General features: G+C 39.1%; 1 protein-coding gene across 5 annotated transcripts in view; it reads left to right on the top strand.

Moving 5' to 3' along the window:
* The window catches only part of LOC143024880 (uncharacterized), a 608,334-nt gene that overhangs the window by 474,197 nt on the left and 124,137 nt on the right, over window positions 1-10,000 (top strand). The gene's annotated exons all lie outside the window — the stretch shown is intronic.

Raw genomic sequence — 10,000 nt, 5'->3', positions numbered from 1 at the left:
AGTTCATGTCACTATACTAAAGATACCACATTCGTAGAAGAGATCTCTTAATTAGGCCCCCAGGGGCCCATTACTTTGAAGTAATGGGGGCGGGGGGGCTTGCACGTAGCACGGATGGGCTGAGCTGTGCCAGCCAGGTGCAACCATACTGGAGAGATCAGCCCTAAGCTGCAAGACAAAATCTGAGCCACTGGACTTTTGTTGACGACCCTGGCTTGTTTATGATTATGGACCGGAATCCTCATAGGATTTGCCGCCCTCACCCTATGACAGTTGTTTTAGGACGAGGTTCGGTAGTGAATAGATAGGGGATCCCCCACCCTTTTCCCTTGTGAATTCCCCTATTCCTATCCTTCATATTTGCTACCTTGCTCTCTTTTCTCACCATCTTTCTCTAATACTTATTAAGGAAGGTTCTGGTATCTTGGTGCCTCCCAAGCTACATGTCTGAGCTCAGTCAAGTGGAAATGTATACCGCGAGGGCCAAAAGCTCACCGACTGGGGTACGCATGTTTGTAAGGTATGTACTGGGCTGCCGACTTCCTTTCTATCCAGTGCATATGCAGAGTGACTACGCCGGCCCCATTCGTAATGAAACAAACCTAAAGAGGACAAATTTCCGGGTTGACAAAGTTTCTAACTCACCTCTGAGGCCCTGCATGTGTAAATAGTTGTTTCTGGAACTTCCCGACTCTACAAAGACTTTTCTTTTATGGCTTGAGACATCATGCAACTGCAGTATATTCTTCTATGTCTTCATCTCTCTTTCTTGATATATGGTGTGGCCCTATAAATATATACGATCATGGCGGCTGTTCACACTGTATATTCTAAACCTCCACCACTACCTGATCATCCTCCTAAACCTCTCTATCCCTCTCCTAATACTGCTGATTCTAACGTTGACGATATTGACTCGGCAAAAGAAAAATTCCCAGTTGTTGACTCCGGCTTGAAAAAGGATTTCGGTAATGATACTGTGACTTTATTGACACATAATTCTGTTGTCCAGAAACCTACAATTGGAATGGCTTCTGGAGTGATAAAATCACATTTAGATACTCTGAAGCCTTTAAATAGCTCAAGTATTGCTCCAAGTTCTCATAGAATTTTATACTTAAAATATGTCTCTCTTGTTTAGAGTTATGTTGACTTACATGATGAGTTCTGTAAGTTTGGATCAATTAAAGAGATCGGGGTTAAACTGGCTGACAACTTTAAGGCTTGGCTAGTCTGGATTTTATTTCTTTCTAATCAGGATGCAGCTGCTGTCTGCTTGGATTATAGTAATTCCAAAAGAAATTAATCTTCGGCCCAACTTATTGCTAGAGCGCCATCTAACCTGGATGTCTTTTATCCAGAAAACTCAGTAGAGAATAGGAAGGAAAGTGTGCAGAGGCCTACCAATCCACCTAAGTGGCTTATTATAACTTTTGCAAAGGATTGTACTAACTTGTTCGAGTTTGGAAAATTCTTGAAGAGTCCCCTTGGCTCTGGTAATTTGACTAACTCACAGGTATTACAATTTGGGAAAAAAAAATCCTTCTTAAATTCTTATGAACAAGCTGCCATGGTGCTTAATTTGAGTCAGAAATCAGACATTAAGGAAGTTAAACCCCACTACACCTTTAGTTATGCCAAAGGGGTAATTTTTAATAGAGATCTCTGATTCTGAGGAGGCTGAAATTTTATAAATGTGCCCAACTAATGTTTGGAAGGTTTTAAAAATCCCTCGTTCTTCTATGATTATCTCAACTTTTTTGTTGAAGATCTGCCTCATTATGTAGAGATAGAAAAAGAGATTGTTTATGTAAAGCAGTTCAAGCCTCGTCCCATTCATTCCTGTAACTGCTATGGGCCATCCTTCCCGCCGATGTGCAAGAGACAAATTGTGTTTGATATGTACTCAGCCTGAGCATGGGGATTGTTCCTGCCCAAGTGTCTGTATAAATTGTAATAGAGAGCATAATGCTAGGGATAAGAAATGCGTAATTTATAATAAGGAACATGAAGCATTACTAAAAGCCCATGCAGAACATATTAGTGTTGGTCATGCTAAAAGACAACTAATTAGTTCTAAAAGATAAAGTGATGTTGGTAAAAGAAATAGTAATGAGTATCAGCCAACTGTAGAATCCAATAGAAATAAAAATGCTAATATGAATTCTTCTGTTAACACTGAACCCAAGCCTCAGGATAAAAGTGTCACTATTAAATCTAATCGTCTCTCTTCTTCTCAACTTGGAATTTTTAGTACATCTCAACCCTCCTCTGCGGAGGTTTCCTCACCTCCTGTTGAGGGGGTGTCTCCTCCGCCATCTGGAGGGGCACCTAGAGTTTCCATTGCTGAAATCTCACAGACTTCTTTCAATAAAGCATCCTCTCAGGCAATCTCTTCCAGACTTGGGGACTCCCCAGTAGAGGGATTGCTAACTGGTGTAGCACACTCAGTTGAGGTGCACAGAAGCAATGAAGATCAACCAACTCTAGAATCCAATAGAAAAACAAATGCTAATACGAATTCTTCTCTTAATGCTGAACCCAAGCCTCAACGTGAAAGAGTCACTACTAGATCTAATCGTTCTTCTTCTCCACAACCTGGAATTTCTAGTACTCCTCAATCCTCTGCGGAGTTTCTCCCATTCTCTGTTGAGGGAGTGTCTCCTGCTCCATCTGTAGGGGTACCTCGCAGGGTTCCTTCAATAAAGCCTCCCCTCAGACAATCTCTCTCCGAAACTTGAGGTGCTCTCCAATAAAGGAATTGCTGACTGGTGTGTTTCACTCGGTTGAGATGCACAGAAGCAAAGCTATGGAGTCTAATGCTGTGCGCAGTAAAAGACTCCACAGTCCACCCTCACCTTCAACTTCTTTCTCATATCGTGATATGCAATATAAGAAAGGAACTAGTAATTTAGACTCTATATCAACACCTGTGGGACCATTGTCAGAGAGGAGGATGCCACCTTTAAAAACAAAGAAATTAGATAAGAACCCATCTTGTAAATCCTCTCTCTCCCGACCTTCTCTCCCCAGGCCAGGAGAACCAAAAAAGAAAAAGAAATATATAATGTCTCTAATTCAGTGAAATATTCAAGATTTTAATTCTCATCGAGAGCAGATTTGGATTCTCTTTAAAGAATATGTGTCTGCTATTTGTCTCCAAGAAAGTATGCTTGGCGATTTATCCCCTAATGTCGGGCTTAATTACATTTTTTATACATCTATGATTGGGGGTCGTGCTCATGGAGGTACCGGTATTATTGTTAACAAGTCTATAAACCACAGAATTGTCCACCTACATTCAGTGTTGCAGGCTTGTACAGTACAAATATTTACCACTAAATGATTTTATGTTCTTTGCATTTGGAGCCTGAACTAGAAGATCGACTTCTAGACATATTTAACCACTCCCGTCAGTTTGAATTAAATGACCTACAATCTTTGGCCGACCAGCTTCCTCAGCCTTTTATTTTTATGAGTGATTTTAATGCCAAGCATCCTCTATGGGGTGAATCAAGGTGTGACCCCTGGGGTAATAATTGAAGAATTTATTAATAATAACGATGTCATTTTAATGAATGATGGTTCCAAAACTAGGTTTTATATCGTTCACAATTCAAATTCTGCTATAGACCTAACTATTTATTCATCATCCTGATCAGATTACAGTTGGTCAATAGATGAAGATCTACATATCAAATATTTAAGGAACATTCCCTCCTTTTGCTTGCCTAAATGGAAGACAGGAGAGTCTGATTAGGAATTATTTAGGAGATCCACAGAGATTGATTGTAAGACTAGTGATTTTTTTAGTAACTCTGATACATATGATTATCTGGTAGGCATCATACTTTCTGGTACTTTTTCATTCATTCCTAGGACAACTGGTAAACCTCGACACCCAGTAGTCCCCTGTTGGAATGATGAATGTGCTTTGAGTAGAAAGATTACAAAAACTTGCTATAAGAGATATTTGAGATATCCTTGTTTAGCCAATAGGATAACGTACAGAAGAGCTCAAGCAAAGCAGAAGAAAATATTTAAGAAAGCAAGGGGGGAATCCTTCATTAAATTTATTAGCGAGTTGAAATATGATTCTCCCCCTACCTTAGTATGGAATAGGGTTCGAAAGTTACAAGGAAATTTTGCTCCATCTCCTTTGCCCGTTCTCAGAATTAAAGACTTTTTTTTATATCAGATACACGAGATGTAGCAGAGACTTTTGGATATTTCAAGTCCACTTCATTATTCACCTGACTTCAGAAGAATTAGAGACAAGACCACGATAGTTCCTCCTACCAATACGAACTCAGAGGCATATAATCTTCTTTTTACCTTGGGTGAATTGGATCATATTTTATCTTTATCCTCCCAACCTCGCCTGGAGAGGATGACATTATTCATTCCATGGTTGCTCATTTATCCATATCTTCAAAGAAATTCCTTTTAAAAGTGCTGAATAAATTTTGGTCTTCTGGGTCTTCTCCTAAATCTCGGAAGACTTCAGTTATCATAGCAGTTTTAAAGGCTGGAAAAGATTCTAATCTCCCACAAAGCTACAGACCTGTTGCTCTCACTAGCTGCATTTGTAAGATCTACGAAAGAACGGTCAATGTGCATATAGTTTGGTTTTTGGAGTCTAGAAATCTTCTACCTAACCGTCAGTTTGGATCTAGAGGAAATAAGTGCACCTGGATTTCTTACTTTTTATCACTCGTGAGATTCAGAATGCCTTTGCAAATCAGAATCCTGGCATTGCTGTGCTTTTTGCTGTGCTTTTTGACTTGAAAATTTTGTTTAGTTTGTTTTTTGGAGTCTAAAAATCTTCTACCTAACTGTCAGTTTGAATTTAGGGGAAATAAGTGCACTCTAGATCCCTTACTTTTTATCACTCGTGAGATTTAGAATGCCTTTGCAATTCAGAATCCTGGCATTGCTGTGTTTTTTGACTTGAAAAATGTCTACGATACTACCTGGCAGGGAGGCATTCTGAAGCAACTTGCAGAGTGCGGTATCGGGGATAATATGTTCAATTGTTTAAAGGATTTCTTGTCTGATCGTTATCTAAAAGTCAGAGTGGGCTCTTCTTTCTCCTCTGCATATCTTCAAGAAGAAGGGATTCCCCAAGGAGGTGTTCTGAGTCCTGCACTCTTCAGCATAGCCATAAATAACTTGTTAGAACAAGTTCCTGTTGGAGTTCATGGATTGGCTTATGCTGATGACTTTGCTATTGTGTGCAGCAGATCGACAACATTAGAAACAGGCCAAAAGATTCAAGAGGTAATTAACTTAGTAACAGCATGGGCTAATTACAGGAGCTTCAGATTCTCTGCTGAAAAGACAAAAGCCATTAGGTTCTCTAGAGTGAGAACCAAGGAGGAGATGCCAACATTATTCTTAGAGGCTGTTATATTACCATATGAAGATCATGTAAAATATTTGGGTCTGTTTTTGGACAAAAGGTTGACATTCACTCATCACATAAATGAGGTCATATGCAATGTTAAACAGCGACTTAATATACTATAGGTAGTGTCTCGCTTCAACTGGGGAGCAAATCGTATAACTCTAATAAGGCTTTACCAAGCATTGTGCCTTAGCAAAATCTATTATAGATGTCAAATTTATGGATCGGCATATAAAACATTATTAAAGAAGCTTGATATACTCCACAATATGGCTTTGCGGATTTGTTCCGGAGCTTATAGAACATCTCCAATGGATAGCTTGTATGTGGACACAGGAATTCCTCCCCTTTATATTCGCAGGGAGGAAGCCTTAGATATATATCTCATATGTTATCATCAAAACACAATCCAAAATTCAAATATGTAAAGCAGCCGGTAGACATAGCTCCAAGAAAAGGTACTTTGCCGAAACCTTTAGAAGATGTGAAGTTGGAGCAGAGGAGGTAGGACTTGTTTCTATTACAATTGCTGAGGTTAAGCCTCCCAAATTCTCTCCTTGGAACCGATCTCTCAATATAATTTGTCCTTTTAAAAGTAAGAAAAATAGAACTGCTGTAGAGCTAAGGAGTGAATTTTTAGAACACTTATCAGTACGTGCTGATTCAGTTTTTATCTATACCGATGGATCAGAATTCTGTTGTGTCTGATAGCACGGTTTTAGAGAGGAAGTTGCCTAATTTTAGCTCGGTTTTTACTGCTGAACTGCTGGCAGTCTACAATGCCCTGAAATTTGTTTTTAATTCTGTTTCATCTAATAAGAGCGTTGTTATTTTTACAGACTCTATGAGCATTCTATCCTCTCTAAGTAAATTATTGCCTCTTCACTATTTAGTCCAAGAAATACAGGACTGGTTGATTCTTATTAACAGCCGGAAGAAAATAAAAGTAAACTTTTGCTGGGTGCCGTCCCATGTGGGTGTCACTGGAAATGAGCAGGCCGATGTTGCAGCCAAAGCTGCTACTAGGCTCAGGCACATAACAGACACTAAAACCGAACATACAGACTTCAAGTAAGTAATTCATTGTTATGAATTGGAAAAGTGGCAAGAACAATGGACAAGGTTGGATGGTAGTTACAAGTTAAAAGAGATTCACCCCTCGGTGAGCCCTTGGAAGTCTCATTCTTTGGACAGGAGATCAAATATTGTTTTAACAATGTTAAGAATTAGCTATTCCTACATTACCCATAATTCTTTATGGAAAGTGGAGCAGAGAGGCTGGTCCCCCCAATGGCCCACTTGCCAAGTTGTGACTACAAGTAAACACATTTTAATTCAGTGCCCTGCATACTCTAATAAGCGCAGGGCAAACTTTAAAAAAAAAAAAATCTCTTGAAGAAGTTTTAGGGGAGGATGCTCATGAGGAGAATGTTTTCAAGTTTTTAAAAGACATCAATTAGTTTTATGAAATTTAAAGTTGTGTATACGAGTGCTTCTCTACGTATCTTGTTTTGGTATATTTTTCTGAGTGATTATTGCTTTTACTGTTTTACTTTATTTATTTATTTGTATATGATAGATATGCGCTGAATAGCCTACCGGCTCCAGCGCTTGGCCTTCAAGCCAAAAGAAATTATAAATCAACCAATCTCTTAATTAGGGATGAGAGGAGTTTAAGAGGATATGAGAACAAATTGAAAAAAAAACAAAATGTCTAAAGGGTGTGAAGAGATACAGTTTTCCTTACAGATGCATGAATAAAAAGAATGCCCAAGCCTAAAAAACACATAAGTTTAAATCTAAGCATGACGATTGAAGAATAAAGAGATCAAACCTAATCAAGAATCATAAGTGAATACGTAGCCAGATATGTTAAATTAGAGAGCAAGACACAGACATCTCGAGCGTTGCTCCTTTCCTGATACTATAATGTCGTTAAGTAAATACGCACGTATACTCGTGTGTATATGTATATATATATATATGTATATATATATATGTGTATATATGTATATGTATATATATATATATGTTTCATTACAAGTGATAGACAATTCAGCATGCTGAATTTTCTTAAGGATATTCTCCTTATTACGCAAAATAGACTTATTCTCTCTTGCAAGATGTGAGATGATTTCTCCATAGGAGGTCATCTGGGCTGCCATATCGCGATTTCGAGTCACATTGATTCTTCTTCAGTGGCGTGAAAGTGGATCTTGTCTCCATGGTGGGAGAGATCAGAATGTTGGCTTGTGGTGATCTGGCCGGTATTTAAGGCGTGCTTGTGTAGCCTGTCTGTCTCGTTTCTCCTAGTCTCGCTATGGGTTCCCCACTTGGAGTCCTGTTTGCAAATTTCTTTATGGGTTGCGTTGAAGAAGAAGTGTTCAGCAAATTTGAAAAATCTGAAATTTATTGCCGTTACATTGACGACATCTTCATAAAGACTACACATAATGAAGATATAATATTACTTAAGAACTACCTCCAAGATGCCTCCGGTTTAACCTTCACAATAGAATATAGCGTAGAAGGATCTATGCCATTCCTTGACATTCTCGTTAAACAACAACAGGAAAAATTCGATACAGACACCTATGTTAAACCTACAAACACAGGCCAATGCATGAACGGAAAAAGTGAATGTCCACAAAGGTACATAAATTCCACCATCAGTGCCTATATACGTAGAGCTCTTACTGCAGCACATGGACAAAAGTTCACACAGAAATAGTAAGATCCGCACAAGTACTTTTAAACAACGGGTTCGACAAAAAAGATATTGAGACTATCACTAAAAAAAACCATTGACCGATGGTATCACACCCAGCAAGATACTACAGAGAAAAAAGAAGACATTAAAATATACTATCGAGCTTTTTTCTCCACGGCATACAAAGAAGATGAAATAATATTAAAACAAATAATAAAAAGAAATGTTAAACCCACAAATCCCGATAAGAGAATAAACGTAGTAATATATCATAAAAGCCAGAAAACCAGCCACCTGTTACTACGAAATAGCCCAAACATAATTAAAGAGCCAAGTCAACAATCGCATGTCATCTATAGGTTCACTTGCAAACGAGGGAACTGTACAACCCTCCCATCCACCTATGTTGACGACTATGGAGTTGAGCAGACGTCTTAGTTACCACCTTTCGTCTGGAGCCCCAAAAACCCACTTACGCCAGAAACGTCACGAGAACATTACGAGACAAATGCTCACAGAGAACATAGAGATCATCACAACATGCCCGGACACACGCCGCCTTCCCATACTTGAAGCCTTATATATTAAAAAAATTAAACCCCAATCTCAACATACAATCATCAGACCTGCAAACACTGCCAAGCATTAGAAGGAACACAGCCCCTAGTACCAGCCAATCTGAAACTAGGAGAAACGAGACAGACGACACAAGCACGCCTTAGATACCGGCCAGATCACCACAAGCCAACATTCTGATCTCTCCCATCGTGAAGACAAGATCCACTTCTACGCCACTGAAGAAGAGTCAATGTGACTCGAAATCGCGAGATGGCAGAAATCATCTCACATCTTGCAAGAGAGAATAAGTATCTTGCGTAATAAGGAGAATATCCTTAAGAAAATTGAGCATGCTGAATTGTCTATCACTTAATGAAACACGTTTGAGAGAAGACCTCCTGTGAGCATGCTGAATTGTCTATCACTTAATGAAACACGTTTGAGAGAAGACTTCCTGCCCATATATAACCTTAGTATATATATATGTGTGTGAAGATCTGGAGTCTGGGTTCTAGGTTGAAGGGGAGAAGAGTAAACACCAGACTGAAAGTGGGAGGTTTAATGCCAAACGTTTCGGTCTTAGTCCTGGGACCGATGTACAGTTATCAAAGAGCTTATTACATTGGCCGTAATTGGAACTGGGAAAGGTAGTCTGCACTGCCGAAGCTCCCAGGCTCCCCCTCCTCCTCCAGTTGCTACGCAAACCAGATAGTTAATCAAAACCTTGCATAGATAATTATATACAATGGATCTCACATACAGACAACTGTTCACAATAGTTTTCATATACATTCTTAAATTCACAAATAAATAAAATAAAATAAAATAAATGCAATGCAAAACAAAAATAAGTATAAAAAATACGCATACGCTTTATGTTCATCCACGTCAGACAATTGATCACAACCTCGCACAGACAACTTCTTACCGTTGTTTCTTTTTACATTCATAAATCCGAAGTGAAAAAGAGTATGTGAGATCCAGTATATACAGTTGTCTATGCAAGGTTGTGACCAGTTGTCTGGTTCTCGTGGCAACTGGAGGAGGAGGAGGAGGAGCCCGGGTAGTTTCGGACAACCTTTCCCAGTTCCAATTATGGCTAATATACTGTAATAAGCTCTTTGATCACTGTACCTCATCACACCCCTGAAGATGGTCGGAGTAGGACCAAAACGTCGGGCATTAAACCTCACACTTTGAGTCTGGTGTTTACGCTTCTCCCCTTCAATATATATGTATGTATAAGATTGTGTGTGTACACATTTATGTATACACGTTATGAAACTTATGACGTACACGCAACTCTAATCTACCACAGCTGGCAC

The sequence above is a fragment of the Oratosquilla oratoria genome, chromosome 4 (genome assembly GCF_046742065.1).
Source record: "Oratosquilla oratoria isolate Oo_2021 chromosome 4, ASM4674206v1, whole genome shotgun sequence".
NCBI classification, from domain to species: Eukaryota; Metazoa; Arthropoda; class Malacostraca; order Stomatopoda; family Squillidae; genus Oratosquilla; species Oratosquilla oratoria.
This window is presented reverse-complemented; position numbering and strand designations above follow the sequence as displayed.